At 41.6% G+C, this 7,906-nt stretch overlaps 1 long non-coding RNA gene and 1 other non-coding gene across 2 annotated transcripts; one reads left to right on the top strand and one right to left on the bottom strand.

Moving 5' to 3' along the window:
* Positions 1 to 1,797: 1,797 nt before the first annotated feature.
* Positions 1,798 to 5,457, bottom strand: LOC116706191 (uncharacterized). The gene is made up of 4 exons (XR_004336164.1): positions 5,443 to 5,457; positions 5,156 to 5,240; positions 2,383 to 3,805; positions 1,798 to 2,029 (listed from the first exon to the last, which is right to left on the bottom strand). It is a non-coding gene; the product is annotated as an uncharacterized LOC116706191 (long non-coding RNA).
* On the top strand, positions 4,019 to 4,125 carry LOC116706866 (U6 spliceosomal RNA). Its single transcript, XR_004336342.1, has one exon. It is a non-coding gene; the product is annotated as a U6 spliceosomal RNA (small nuclear RNA).
* Positions 5,458 to 7,906: the final 2,449 nt, after the last annotated feature.

Below are 7,906 nucleotides of genomic sequence, written 5' to 3'. Positions count from 1 at the left end.
TTTAAATTGCATAGCAATTAAAAAAAAAATGCAACTGCAACATGTGACCTGTTCTTTTCCTGTGTGATTTTGGCTATGCTGCATTTCTGTTTAAATTGTAACTGTGCTGTCTTGACCAGGTCTCCCTTGAAGAGATTTCAATATGAAGGGACTTTCTGGTTAAATAAAAACCTTTGGAATTGTGTTTTCCATAAATTTTTCATTAATTGTTTTCTCCAAAGTGGATAATAGGAATTCAAAGCCAGTTAGACCTTTGGCTACTGGAGTATAGCATCTTGGTGTAAACATTGAAAACCAGGGCAAACATAAGAGTTGTGCTTTTATTTTATTATCAACTCTTTAGATTCTCACTGTAGCCAACCTGAAAGAGGAAAGGAAACGTTCATCTGAAGCTCTGAACATCTTGCTAAATGAAGCAGACCAGTACCTGTGGCATTATCAGCCCAGCTGTGATTAACAACCTTGTACACACACTCCACTGTAGAGCTGCTGTCCTGTTGCCACTCAAACCATGACTACCCCTCCCAATACTCACCTGCTGGACGGCTTGATGTCTACTGGCCTGCTGAGTGCTGGGATAGAGGTCCCCTGTGTAGTGAGCGTTCTGCCAGCTGTCCCTTCCCTGCTCAAAGCTTTTGCAGGTTTGAATATACATGCCTGGAGGATGCTGGCCAGTCAGGAACAAGTAGTCATAGTAAGGGTAAGGATTGGGGTGAGGGACCAGGCCTGGTGGCACAGGTCCTCCACTAAATACACTGAGGAAGAATCAGCTTTCCTCAACTATCCTGGTGAACTTCTATCGCTGTGCAATAGAAAGCATCCTGACAAACTGTGCAACAGTGTGGTAGGGGAGCGGTTCTGTTGCAGAGCGCAAGGCCTGCAGCGGGTGGTGAAAACCGCCCAGCGCATCACGGGACTCCACTGCCCGCCATCGAGCACATCCGGAAACGCTGTCTGCATCGAGCTCGCAGCATCCTGAAGGACTCCTCTCACCCAGCCCACAACTGTTTTCTCTCCTGCCCTCCGGCAGGCGTTTCAGGGTCCTCCGGACCAGGACCAGCAGACTAAAGAACAGTTTTTTCCCCAGAGCTGTCTCTTTATTGAACTCTAATCCTCATTGATCCCACTCCCCTCATATACTGACGACTCTCCTCTCCCCTCCTCACACCTGCCTCCTTTTGTTATCTGCAATATTATAATGTTCTACTGCACTGCTGACTGTTACTATAGTAACGACTGTTTACATCTGCACTTTTTGCACTACTTACCTTTTTGCACTACTTACATTTCATTTGCACTGCTGACTGTTTATTTATTTACAGTACCAATTGTTTACATTTACATCCGCACTACCGTACTTTAACTGTAATATGCAATTACTTCCACCGCACTTTAATTCGGATAGTTTCTGCCCAAACTTTACCTTATTTCATTAGTATATTATGCTGTTTGCACATATCTGTAAAAATTTGCAATTATAGTAATATCCACCAATTCCTAGCTGTAATCTTGCTCACAATACCTGTTATCTATATTTTGTATTCATAGGACAAACCCATCTGTAAAACTCTGTTTATAATAGTATTCTTTTCTATTTTATTCATTACATATCCATGTCTTGCACTTACGGACCATTGTATATCCTGCACTTACTGCTATTGCACTTCTGGTTAGACCCAAACTGCATTTCGTTGCCTTGTACCTGTACATGTGTAATGACAATAAAGTTGAATCTAATCTAATCTAATCTAAAGCCTGGTGATGGTAGTGCAATGTAGACAGGAGGGGGTGGTGGCGGCATGGAACCTCCCTCTTCACTCTCAGAGTCATAGTTGCCTTTCTCAAAAGGTTTTCTGTTCCTGGATCAGTTCACCTGCCTGGTACTGTGGAAGAGAAGAGTCAGGCCAGCTCACAACGCCAAGGCCAAGTGGTTGAGGGGCAGGTCCACTGGAGCCAAGCTTCTCAGTGCTAGGTCCTCCGGACGCTCCAGCAGAAAAGGGACTGGGAGGTGCAATAGCCCAGGAAACGCCTAGGAGCAGAAGTGAGTGTTAGAATTCAAGGAAGGCAATGAATTCTGACCGCAAAGTTCCTTTACTAAACATGGGCATTCACTACCCACATCAGCTTAGACATTTAGAGAGCCTGACAGCTCAAGTTAAAGTTTAGCCAAGTTGCATTAGAACTTGTTTGGAGGCAGGGGGAGCTGGACCTGTAGCTAAGCCTCAGCCATATCTGGAAGGTGCATTCTAAAAACTGGACCAAGCTGGATTTGAGACAAAGCCAGAGTCAGCATATGCCAGGTTTAGACCAATTAGTAGCAGTGAGACAGTGATCAAGAGAGGCTTTTTAACAATTAAAATATGGCACACAATGATACTTCACCTTGGTTCACAGGGTAGCTGTAACTCCAACCAGTCAGCAGAACAAGGAGCAAAGCCCTAATTGGAGCTTTTTTCCGGACCAGTATCATTATTGGACATGCTGCATGAAAAGCAACATATGCACAGTGCAGTGTGGGAGCGGAGTGTTATTTTAGTATGTGTAGGTGTTAGACACCCAAAACCTGCTCTCTCTCTCACACAAACACACACACACTATTTCTCCATCTCTAATAGACATTCTTCTTTAATGAAATGTTCACATTTTAGTCATGTTTTATGTTTCATCAACCAATTCTTTTTTCCTCCAACTGCTATAAATTTGACAAATTCAAAGTAATGACCTGATTTAACTTTTGAGGGTGTGGTTTTGGAACCATCTACGTCATTTTGGAAAGTTTGAAAGAAACCAAAATTTGTGATAGAAAGTTTTTGAAAAGGGGTCAAATTTGACCCAAAGACAACGGGAGGGTTAAGTAGCTGCATGCTAACATCAGAGCTGTAATCTTGGCAGCCCATGCTAGTTAGTTCTCCCAATTTCTGGGAGAAATTACTGCTGGGACATAGCTGTAGTATTTGGTTGAACATATTTTGTGTGTTTTGCATGCAGCCCACAGCAAGAGCAGAGCCACTCACCCATGGACTGGTCACACGCTGACACCTGGTGGTGAGTTAGTGAAACTGTAGTTGGCATTTTTTGAATTTAAACATCAAGCAGGAAGCAGGAAGGAACAATGTTAAAGATAAAGAACAGAGTTTTTGGACTTGAATAGAAAGGTCTGTATATCTTTTAAAAAAAAGGATGTAAAATGTGTGTTCAGGAACACTGGCTGTTTGACTGTAATTGAGTCATTGAGGTGAAATAGCACTTTCTTCTCTTTCTTCAGTTCTGATAATGTGAAGCTGGTTTTAAAGAGTTTAGCAGCAGCTGTTTTGAAGAGTTAAATTGCATCTTTCACAACACGTTAAAGACATAGAGGCTTCAGCTGTCTACTCCGTGTTGTTTCCTCTCCTTGTGCTCGGGGTTGGTTTCTTCTGCTTTTGTTTGCAGGCTTGTTTCTTATTGTGAATTCCCCAAACCGGTTCCCTCCTTCTGCTCGAACAGCTTTAGCAATCCGCTGTCAGTTCACTCGAGCTCAAACTGTTGTGTTGAGGCGACCAGGTTGCTGTTGCTGTGAATGTCCGGTGGAAGAGCAGATCACGTGTCTCTCCGTTGATTCCCACCACCCCCTCTCTGTGCCTCTTTGTGTCTGTGTGTGTGTGATGGGGGGTGGGGGGGTCAAAGTGCCTCTAGGAGTAGTGCAGCAGGGGGAGGAACTGTGAGTATGCTCTTTTGTTCTCTTCTCTTCAGCGCACCAATCCTGGCTGTCTGATGTAGAGGCTCATTGCATATTTTCCCATTGGTCCTCTGAGTCTTCACAGATTACCTAAAAAAGGATCACATTGGGTCAGACCGGGTCCTGGTGGTTCAGTATTCATAAAGGGCTCACAACACAACACCCATACCTCTACATAATGTTATTCTGTGTCAGATAAATCCAGTTTTAACTCCCTTACAGACTCAACTTTTATCTTCCACCACAACACAGCGTCTGCTCTCCCAGAGTCCTTTATATACCTCCCAGGAGCTTTAGACTCTTGTGTTAGTTCACTAACACATACACTAAAATTGGAACGATACAGAGAAGATTAGCATGGCCCCTGGCGCAAGGATGACACGCACAATCGTGAAGCGTTACCAATTTTTGGATTTTAAACATATAAAATATCATATTTTGATTTCCATGTGATTATTTATGCAGTAGCGCCATCGGCCGCTGGGGGCGCTGTTGCTGCTCTGGCGCTACTACACAGCTGAGCGGTAGAGCAGCAGAGTGGAGTCTCTTAAAAACTGTTTAACATGGTCATCTCGGAGGAGAAACTACCGCAAAACATGATCCACATGATCTTTTATGACTCTCCTGTCCTCAGGTGTGGATGTAAAGCCCTTTTGTTCACTCCGTGTAAAAGAAAAGAGCCGAGAAGAGGACCTCGCGACTTGTTTTGTGACTAGGCCTAAACATATTTCTGCACTGTTATTAAATCCTTATCTCAAATGCTCTTTAGAAGACATGTTACATATTTACCTTCTTAGTTAAGAGCCGTGTGGAGAAACGGTAGGCTACCTCTATGCCAAAAGTCAGGTAAAAGTTATGACTTGGTTTTCATTGGAAAACAATGTTGTTTTGCATAAAAATTCATCCAAAGTGATATTTTCCGGTGGTTAAAGTCACTAAATGTCTAGTCAATGTCTAGAAAAACCCGCACTCCTCAATAGTCTTATGAAGATATTCTGAAATATAACTATAAAAGGATGACAGACAACACCTTGTTGTCATCGTTTAACCCTAAATATGTGCTGTCTTTCAAAAATAAGATGTGTCCCTGCATGTTTTATGTCTTCTAGACATAAAATCGAGTGTTTTAATTTATTATGATAGTTCATAATTAATTGTGTCGCTAAAAATGTGAAGAGAACACGAAAACACTGTAAGCCAAAGTATTTTTCAATGCCTCCGTCTTTGACCAACATCCACTGGGTAATTCAACAGTCCAGTAGAGCTAACGACAGCTGCTAAATCAGATTGTTGTATATATATTTAATACAAATTTAATAAAAATGGTATATATTTTACTCACATCATGTTCAACCACTATATATAGCCGATAAAGGGTTTTATGCTTTTGTTTAGCATTAGTATCTGCGTATACAGAAAACCCTCATAGAGTTTTCCTACCTGCTGAAGGCCAGCAGGGGGCGGTCGGCACACAGGGAAAAGAAGTCTGAGTGGAGGATGACGTCTTCAGCGACAGTAGCTCTAGCTAGCTCGAGAAAAAAAGTTAGCAGTTAGCAATTAGCTTGCTTTCCACGGTTTACAGAGAGAAATACATTGTAATTTTAACTCTACTGAAAGTAAACTTGCCGCAAAACATGTAGTTAGCGACTAATGTCAGACAGGTTTACGGCGTTTTGTACTAATATTTAAGAAGAATAAAAAAGAATGTTAGAGGCTAGGCTACTTACAAACTCATCGTCTCGGCTCCGAAATGCAGACTGTAGCTTCTTGTAGACGCGCTGAGTTGGCGTTAGATGTCGCAGGCTGTGCCGTGGTCGGTTCATTAAGGGAAATTTAAGGGAGATTTAAAACTGAAATTGGCTTCCGATTAACCACATTAGACCAGGTCCAGATCCAAAACCACTGTACTTACACTTGTCAAATCCGAACTACCCGTAATTCCTCAAATAAAGACAACACGGACAAATAAAGGTATATATATATATAGGTGCTAGCCTTCACTGCCCCCCCACATAAATGCTGTATGGATTCCATAGTTACATGGCTACGACAGGCACAATATTTCCTACTTTTTGACCAACCAATATGGATAAAGAGTGAAAACTTTAGGGGAGAGAGCATTTTGCAGCAAAGCAAGGATCGAGCTGCAGCTCCCCCGTCGGGGGGGGCAAGGAATTTGTGGGATTTTTTTAGGTTGGTGGTTCAAACCCCGCCTGTGGCAAATAAAGAAGGAGACCATACATCAACGAATAGACACGCAACTCGTATAAAAGCTTCATCTGAGTTTATATACATCATCTAAAGAACATTAACATGTTGGCAGCATTAAAGAGTAATGTGATTGGATGGTCAGCTCTCAGTTGTTAATGTTAATGACTGCTGACATGTTTAGACATTAGAGGTAAGTTAACGTTAAATCCTCTGCAACCTATTTAGTCAAAATGCCTCCTAAATATGTCAGTGGGACTAACGACAGAAAGAAATACTAGTTTATACAGTGCTATGTGTTTATTTAGAAATGCTCATTGTGTACAGTAACTCCGAAATCGACCGGAGTTACAATAGACGGCGAATATGTACAGTAAGGCACTTTTGCTAGCAACAAACACTCGGATATTCACCAAATAGCCGTAAAAAAACAGCGTTAAGTCAGTGGGACTAACGACAGACAGAAATTATAGTTTATACAGTGTTGTAAACTCATTTTTTAATATGAATATGAAGAACGGTCTAACAGAAGCGTTGCTATCAATAGCGAAGACAGAATGACAGCGCGCTAAGCGAGAGAATCCAAGATGGCGGTTGTTGGAACAAAATCAGCCATCTGATTGGGGGACTAAAAACATGTCTCGTGTGATTTGTCAAGAACTTGGCATTCGGAACAGTCGGAACAGTCGCACCCTTCTGTGATTGGTTGAAGTTGGAACAAGATGGAACATCGAAGCACCCCACGGAGTATGACCACGCACAATCGTGAAGCTTTCCCAATTTTTGATGATTGTTTGGTTTTATACTAATAAAAAACAGAATATACTGATTTCTGTAGATTATTTCTGCTGCAGTAGTGCCAGCGGCCGCTGGGGGCACTGTTGTTGCGCTGGCGCTACTGCAGCAGAAATAATCTACAGAAATCAAAATATTCTATTTTTTATTAGTATAAAATAAAACAATCATCAAAAATTCCCCCCCCCCATATGGATGTAGTATGGATTCCATAGTTACATGGCTGCAACAGGAACAACATTTCCTACTTTTTGACCAACTCTTATGTATGAAGAGTGAAAACTTTAGGGGAGAGAGCATTTTGTTTGGAAAAATTTCAGAGGATCGAACTGCAACTTGCCCCCTCCCCCGGGGGGGGCAAGGAATTTGTGGGCTTTTTTTTAGTTTAGTTTTGAGGTTTGCGGTTCGAACCCCAGCTGCGGCAGATAGACCAACTGCAGCGGGGTAAGGAATTAGTGGACTTTGTTGAAGTTTTGAGGTTGGCGGTTCGAACCCCAGCTGCGACAGCTAGACCAACTGCAGCGGGGTTAAGGAATTAGTAGACGTTTTTTGAAGTTTTGAGGTTGGCGGTTCGAACCCCGCCTGCGGCAAATAAAGGAGCACATACATCAACAAATAGACACGCTACTCGTATAAAAACTTCATCTGAGTTTGTATACATCATCTAAAGAACGTTAACATGTTGGGAGCATTAAAGAGTAATGTGATTGGATGGTCAGCTCTCAGTTGTTAATGTTAATAACTGCTGACGTGTTTGTTCAGACAATAGAGCTAAGTTAAATTCTCTACAACCTATTTAATCATAATGACTACTAACTTGTAAGATTTAATATTGCAATAACTAGTATGACTCATTATGTTATGTTTTATGTTGTGTTTAATTACAGGAGACTGGATGAAGGGCCCTGTCTAATTACTCAAACCAAAATCAGTCTAGGTGGTGGAGAAAGATATGTCATCCTAAAATGTTTGAGATACGAACAATAAAAGGTTACACACATGCGGCTCATGAACAAGTTTAATCTGACTGTGTATATATCATACATACACTTTAAAGTAAAGGTTAGCAGATATGTTGTGCATTACAAATGATCAGAAATAAAAAAGTTTTAAAACAAAGTGCAGTTTCTGATTTTTATTCATCAACAGTCGTGCAACAGAGAACTCTGATTGGACAGATAGTCTAGC

The sequence above is a fragment of the Etheostoma spectabile genome, chromosome 18 (genome assembly GCF_008692095.1).
Source record: "Etheostoma spectabile isolate EspeVRDwgs_2016 chromosome 18, UIUC_Espe_1.0, whole genome shotgun sequence".
NCBI lineage: Eukaryota > Metazoa > Chordata > Actinopteri > Perciformes > Percidae > Etheostoma > Etheostoma spectabile.
The sequence above is the reverse complement of the archived record's forward strand: the minus strand, read 5'-3'. Positions and strand labels throughout refer to the sequence as shown.